Source organism: Pygoscelis adeliae, unplaced genomic scaffold (genome assembly GCF_000699105.1).
Source record: "Pygoscelis adeliae isolate BGI_AS28 unplaced genomic scaffold, ASM69910v1 Scaffold262, whole genome shotgun sequence".
NCBI classification, from domain to species: Eukaryota; Metazoa; Chordata; class Aves; order Sphenisciformes; family Spheniscidae; genus Pygoscelis; species Pygoscelis adeliae.
This window is the reverse complement of record NW_008824184.1, coordinates 1892177-1900154: the sequence shown is the minus strand read 5'-3', so window position 1 is coordinate 1900154 and position 7978 is coordinate 1892177. Positions and strand designations below refer to the sequence as shown.

At 39.7% G+C, this 7978-nt stretch overlaps 1 protein-coding gene across 1 annotated transcript in view; it reads right to left on the bottom strand.

Moving 5' to 3' along the window:
* Positions 1-1277, bottom strand: part of ATXN2 (ataxin 2) — a 45477-nt gene extending 44200 nt beyond the window's left edge. The window contains exon 1 of the mRNA XM_009334420.1: positions 1249-1277. The gene's annotated coding sequence lies outside the window, so the exon portion shown is untranslated. The remainder of the gene's footprint in view (positions 1-1248) is intronic.
* Positions 1278-7978: the final 6701 nt, after the last annotated feature.

Here is a 7978-nt window from a genome sequence, read left to right as displayed (position 1 = left end):
TGCATCTTTTCATCTAACAGACCTGATTACTTGCATTAACAGAAGCTAAAGCCATCAAATCGTGGAATGCCAAGGAGCTACAAAACCCATCATAAAATTAGTCAAAAGTAATTCACTGCAGTATCAGAATCTGAGATCCTGCACTAGGAGAGCTGACCAAGTATCACCCAGGTTGCTAGATGACACGCTCGCATAAGCATACATGAAGTGGCGAGGATGTCTGTGTTTTGTTGCAACATCTGGTATCTCTCCCTGTCAACTTCATGCTTGTGAAACAGGAGATGCTGAAACATGCAAGGACCTCACCATATTTTGAACTTTTAAACTGATAACATATCTTTTAAACTGTCAGTTACTTAATCCACTTACTCCTGCATGTTAGCCACCTTCCTGGTCTGAAAAGACATGTTTAAGGATACTCCTATGCTCAACACTCAGTACGGAGGACATAAAGACTAACACTTTTATGATGTTTAGTGTTTGCATATGACCTTTTTCACCACTTTTCCTCAAAGCTTCTTTATTTTTACTGAAGAGTCTTGATATCTTCAATAAACATTTATGTAAGTAAACTGTAGTCCTTTTAAACATTCTTACTTCTGCCCCATTCCCCAAAATTAGTCATCCTTGAAAACCAGGCCAATGACAAATTAGCAAATATTTGATTAGTGCAGTTCAAAGATCCACTCTTTAAATCGAGATCCACATCTTTAGCTTTGATGAAATTATGTTCTACAACCTATACTTCAACAATGTATAGCCTCGACAATAACTAAAGCTACTCATTCAGGTTACTGATAATACTGGGTTAGCTATTTTATACTAAAGCTAAACAAAATTGTTATTTTTATTTAACTAAATGCTGTCTTACTGTCATCTATTTAAGGGAGAAGCCACTATCAGAGTCTTCAGAGAGGAACTAATTCAAAAGCATTGCCTTAAGTTAAATGTTAGCCATATCTACAACTATAATTGCAAGAAAATGCAGAAGATTTATATTAGCATAGTCAAAAGTTTAAGTGACCCTACTCCCCCGCCTCACCTTCCCAGGAGACTTAAATGAATGCAAGATGCTACATTTTCAGAAAAGCATACCTCAGTCTAAAATATTCATCAAGGTATGCAAAGGAAAAAATTGAGAGACTATTCCAGTACCTGCTATTCTTACGTTGATACTTGGGTCCACTGCACATAAGTTGTTTCCTCATACCTAGGAAGTGGTACAATGAGGAAAAAACATATACTTACTGTAGGCTGAGGCGGTCCTTTGCCACTGCTGCGACCTCTGAAATTAAATACATACATGGGATACGATTAAAAGAACTGCCGAAGCTAGTTAATTTCTTAACAAGTAAGAATTCAAAAACCCATCTTAATTTAGTGTTCAGAATGGAATAAGAGAAAAACAGCACTCCCCTAGAGCAGAATTTGACAACTACAGGGCCCACAGCATTTATCCTTCAAACTACTGACCTACAAGCAAGCAGCACTGGTTAGTAGGCAAGAGGGTTACCTACAATAAGTTAGAGGACAAAATGAAGAAAATACTAAGCCTATGTCATTATAAAAATCCAAAAATATTCTCTCTTAAGCAGAATCCTGTAACTAAAGCAAATTCCAAAACTTACTGGCACACACCACTTTCAGGCCTGATCCCTACTTAGCACAGAGTCCCTTCTTTAGACGAGAGGCTCGGTATATCGTCACTGTCCGTCTGATTAAGGGCCACCCAAATAACCGACCCATGCTGCAAGCTACAGAGGAGCCCTGATTGCAAGGCCCTACCTACAGAGCTTGCTTATCACTACTATCACAACCCAGCAAGTGAAACTAATTCTGTCCGTCCCCTCAAAAACACTATTTTTAATGCAAATCTGTCAGTGTGTAGCACTCGGGACACTTCAAAAAGCTTTTAAATTAACCTGTATGCTCTTAATACCTTGCAAACTGAGATGTAACAGTCTGTGCCCTCCACCTCAGACATTTGAGTCTCAACAGCATCCCTGCAGCTAGCAAGTCTGCAACAGCTACAATTCTTCAACTTCACTGGTGTGCCTTATTTCAAAGTTACTGCCTTGTACCAAGAAGTCCTAGTTTCAAATATTTCTCATAGGGATTTAGATTTGTATTACAATGACTTGTCGTGGTTTAACCCAGCAGGCAGCTAAACACCACACAGCCTTTCGCTCACTCACCCCCCAGTGGGATGGGGGAGAGAATCAGAAAAAAGGTAAAACCCGTGGATTGAGATAAAGACAGTTTAATAGGACAGAAAAGGAAGGGAAAATAATAATAATAATGATAAAAGAATATACAAGTGATGCACAATGCAACTGCTCACCACCTGCTGACCGATGCCCAGCCAGTTCCCAAGCAGTGGGCCATGCCCCCTCCCAGCCAACTCCCCCCAGTTTTTTGATCACTATGACATCACATGGTATGGAACGTCCCTCTGGCCAGTTGGGGTCAGCTGTCCTGGCTGTGCCCCCTCCCTGGCAGGGCAGTATGAGATGCTGAAAAGTCCTTGACTCTGTGTAAGCACTGCTCAGCAACAACTGAAACATCAGTGTGCTATCAACATTATTCTCATGCTAAATCCAAAGTGCAGCGCTATACCAGCTACTAGGAAGAAAATTAACTCTATCCCAGCTGAAACCAGGACACAACTTCAGGAGCGCACACTGTAATGTGAGGCAAAATGAAGTCTTCAGTTCTATTAAAAAAAAAAAAAAAATCAATTTTTTAAATAGACCCTCCTTACAGATGCACAACCATTTAATTAAAGACTCAAAGAATCTACGTTTCAAAATACCCAAACAACACTGAAATCTAAATCCAGCTGAACATCAACTGCATGTAAGTGCTTTTGAAAACACTACGCTGTGGTTGAATACAACCTGGCTCTCAAAACAACATGACCTTATAAATAGGGCTCATGAGTTAGTCAAGAAATCAAAGGAACTTCTCCCAATGAACATAAATATCCCTCCAATAAATTCTGCAGAAATAAACAAGTCCATCAAACAACCATGAAAGGCCTTAATGAGGAAAAAATGAAAAACCACTAAACTATCACCTGACTCGTTTAAGAAAACAAGCTTCTGAAACAGAAGTGTAGTCTCATACAGCCTCACGCACACTGATGACGTTTGCTGATTGGCAATAACTGCAGATTTCAGATGCCTAGCTGACATTTTCAGAATCCTTACAGAATACTATCTTCATGGAAAAAAAACTAATGCAAATAGCCTTTATTTACCTATCAGTCTTAACCCTCCATACAGCAGCATCACAACTTCAGGCTTGCTCTGGAGACAAGCAAGTCTCACCATTTACTAAATCTGCCATTTGTCAAATGGCTACCTATAGCACAGTGCTGAAGCCAGCCCTTCGTGAACCTGGAACATAATTTTTCCATAATATTCAGATCAACGATCCTCTTCTTTCTGAAAGTCATTTCGCCAGATGTGAAACACCCAAATAAAAGAGAGGTACAGTCCAGTTCTGATTTTTCCTTTTATTACAATCAAAAGCGTCAACACCACGGTCTTTCAAAGAACATGGCCGAAGTCAAACAATTTCACCAGTTCCCTCTATTGGTCTCAAAGATTTTAGAAGACGCTCCTTCCTACATCAGCTATAGAAATGGTCAAAAGTGAAAGAGTTTCGTGTCTTTGAAATAGAAAGCACTCCCATTTTTAGTGACAAGTATTCTTAGAACTTAAATAACTGGGTTGCTAGACTGGTCACAAAGTTTGGAGTATTCCCTTTAAGCATCAACCTAAGTGTTCGAGATGTTCCATCTCTTACCACACTTCCAAAACTACTGTTCCTACCCACATTTCTTTAAGAAACAATCTGATTGTGTGCATCCACATTGGCAAGAGGTCCTAACTTCTACATCAGACCAAGAGTTAAGCTAATTGCAGAAATTCTATACACTATTCTGATCTAACAGATCTCTTCACAGACCTGACTTGAGGTTTATATTCCAACAGGTGAAGACTCAAGTTCAAACTACCCTTTGACGCATCTTTGATGCATCACATGAAAAAACCTAGGACTTTTACAAAAGCAGAAAGTAGATGGTCTTTGCCAGAAGTTTACCACAATTTAAAACAGGAGAATAACATTAAGAAATGGGGGTGGGGGAACTAGAAGGGTCAGTAGCAATTTGGCACTGCTACCTAAAACCACATCTTGATTACAGGAAGTATGGTAAATAAAAAAAAAAAATACATTTTGTATTGCAGAAATGTGGTTAAAGGTAAGCCTGGGAGAAGGCACAGCAGCTTGGCAAATCCAACCTGTAAACCCTTCACTTTGGGGTAGCAAAGTCACAAAGTCAGAAAAATGCTGCACCAGACAAAGTAACGACCAAGCAATTAAACTCAGCAGCCAACTCACTGCAGGCCAGCAGTTACATCTTAAGAGTGAAAGTCTCCCTAAGGGCTTAATCCCAAATGCCACACAATAAACATTTTTCCCCAGCAGCAACTTGCAATTTTTTTTTTGTTTTTATGAGCATCTACTATCCTATTCCTCAGCATCCCTCACCTCCCACCCTAATGTTTACATGCCAAGTAGAGGATTTGTATAAGCAAAACAAGGTCAAGCACTTATATTTTTCCAGTTAAGTGAAAACTAATGCAAGGGACACAAGTCTTTCCAGGATACGAAAGAAAGTCTCGGGTTTTCTCTGCAGCAGCATCTTCACTTTGAGACTAAGAAACAAATGCAACCATACTGCAATTAATGTCTAGAGCAGAAGTGCAACTACAGACTGTTGAATTTAACAGAGTGAATAGATGTTTCTGGAGCACTGGCTGACGTTACTACAGTTTTGAAAACAAATTTACAGGATACTCTAAAGAACTTTCATTACAAGTGCAGAGAGCTGGTAAAGCTTTCTTCTAAGGGAGAAATCAGAAGTACGAAGTTTTATTTAAGTGCAGTATTTTTCTATATAAGTCAAATGAATCGAAGCTGTCAAATTAAGATTATACAGGAAGTCCTGCAGAATTGTTTTCTGTAGTTTTTCTCCAACACTGACATTAATAATGTCAACTCCTGTCTTCTTACAAGATGACAGCTTCTGTAGCGTCTGAGTATGTAAGTAACCTGACTGAAGTCTGACCCAGTGCACATCTGTAACCTGTTGATGGACTTAGTCATTGAAGAACCTTCTTCATATACACTGCCATGAATCAGTTGTTAAATTAAAACTTACTCAAAAGCAGGTATATAATATCATACTAAAGTGCATTAACAGCGACAAGGAAAGAGACCCGCAGGTTATCCATTCATTTTGCTCAGCAGTTTAGCATGGCTGCATTAAAACTGACACACACAAAAAATGTTAGAACAAACTGGAAAAACTCTGAATGGCACGTGTGATCGAACCTCCAGAACAGTCACTTCCATTATATCAGAGCACCTCAGCACTCAATATTCCAAATTACTTCTGTCTGAACAGAATGGACACCTCTCTTCTGCCCTTTACTTAAGCCTTTAGTTAGGCTAATAAAAAAGGCTGTCAAGAAAAAAGGAGAGTAGGTAAGAAGTGTTACGTCTCAAAAGCAAGCTACGCAACATGGGATCATTTCAGTTTTAACTTTTTAATGGGTAAAGCCATTTATAAAAGACAGTAACTGACAGTATTCTTAAAGGACTCCTAAGTCCAGTTAGGCAAGAAAGTTACCAAATAAAAAGGAAAAAGGCCTTCTGCCACAATTGTAACTAGACACGTAACCATCCAAAACCCGAGTCTGTGGTGTTTCGCCTTCAGACAAAATAACAATGGGGAAAAATGGAAAACAAAAAAGGATGCAGTGCTTGAAGGAATGCTGGGACAGATGCAACTTTCAATCACAGGACAGCTAACCTTCCTGTGCTTGTATAAGGGCAAAACTGAACTAAAACACAAAAAGTAGATATTAGATGTTTTGACTAGCACCACAGAGCAGGTTTGTGTATGAGGTCTACGTTTTCTCCAATTACAGTTCAACGTGCTACTGGCATCCCCCCTACAGCCCGATTTCCCATCTGCCATATTGCACACACAGTTGCTATTAAACAAACACAGCATTTCATTTAGTGCCTCTTTATAAAAAAAGTATTAATCCTTCTTGTTTGTTTTTCTTGAACACCTTTAAAGATACCTTCATTTGTGATTTTTTCCCCTTATGCAAAAGAAATTAATAAAATCATGACAACAAATACTGGAATGTCTTATTTGTTCACACTAGATTGTGCCTTTTCTAATGTGAAATACATATATCCATCATTATGAAACCATGGAAACAAACGTAGTGAGCAAAGCTGACCCTACACTCACTATCAGACATAGAAGGACCAGGTGCTTAGCCCAATTAAGTCTTACAGTAATAAACACACAGCAGAAAATTAGGTCCAGGACAGTTAACTATCAATGAGCTTTCCACCCAAACCTAAGCCTTTAAGAGCAACTTAGCCATGAAAAGTAACATTCTTTTGCATCTCAAGAAGGTAAGAAAAAGAACACTGCTGCAGGGAAATGAGCTGCCAGGAAGAAAGCTTGGCATAAACTGGAGATGTTTAAGTTTCTATTAAATAATATAATGCTTCAAATTGAAACCAAGACGCAGGCCAGCTAAAAAACAATTTGATTTTTCAAACAGAAAACCCACTTAGCTTTTCGTTTACATGAACAGCTTTGCAGCATGAACCATCTTTGAATTTGTACTCCCCAAAAAAGACTATTCTTTAGGACAGCAATAGGAGAAGTTCTCTGAAGGTGTTCCACGGGGCTCCCTCAGCCCAGGGACTGTGATTTTACAGACCCTTCATTCAGAAATAACTTGAAAAATTGATTAACAAAAAGGAGCATGAACACCTCTGGGGGAACATGTCAGTTGTTTAGCAGCCCCACTAGAACTCCCTAAGGAGTTCTGAAGTGGAATTTATCCAACAAAACTAGAAAGACAACACTGGTAGGAGAAATCCAGTGGCTTTACTCTTGAAACTTGGGAGAGAAATTAAAGCTCGTATCCCCTATTCTACAGAGACAAGTGCTCACCATCATACTGAATTTAAAAAAAAAAAAGAGTTGTAGGTTTTGTTGCCCTTCATGTTAACCTCTACAGTGCCACTGTGCGTTGGCAGGGATAACTGTTTAGCAAAGCACAGTAAACATGATGTTCAATCTAAACAGCCATATGTAAAAACTATTCAATCATTGCAATGAAGTGCTGAGGTATTATTGTTATTATTTAAGTTTATTTTGTCCTTTTCAACCCTACCAAAGCTTTTCCGCTTCCACTTCCACAGACTGGTAACAAAGTAAAACCCTATTTCCAGTGACGTCCAACAATGGGACCACTGTAAATTCTGTTTTATTGCCAATGCACAAAACTGAGTAAGAATAAAAGTCAAGTTAAAGAGCAAGATGAATAAAACTTGAAATGAAACTGCTCTGAGTGACTATGACCTTCAAAACTGTTACTGTCCTGCTTTGATTGTTCGTTATGACCCCCACAGCACTGGAAAAATTCACAACACTAGAAAGTTTATTTTTTTGTCTCTCCTCTCTCTCAAATATGTCTGAATTTGTATAGCTAATGCTCTCCGAGCAGGATCAGTCTTCCAGAGGCAGTATGAGACAGCAGGGCCTCCGCAGCGTGCGTGGGGAGGGGGCGATACGAGGAGGGGGATCTGAGCCTGCTGCAAAACCCCGATTACTCGCCCCCCAAATCTGTGAAAAAGTGAAGTCGTGCTTGGAACCACCGTCCACCGCCGAGGCCAACGAGCGCTCCTGCGGCCTCCCTTCCCGCGAGAATTTTATTGCGATTTAAATAAAAAAAAATAATACCTATATATATTAAAACAAATGAAAATAAACGCCAGTAAGCTGAAGGTGCTCCACCGCAGGCGGGCCTCCGCCGACTTCCACAAGGCAGGAACGCTGCCCCCTCCCCCGCCTGGGACAACCCCGCCGCCC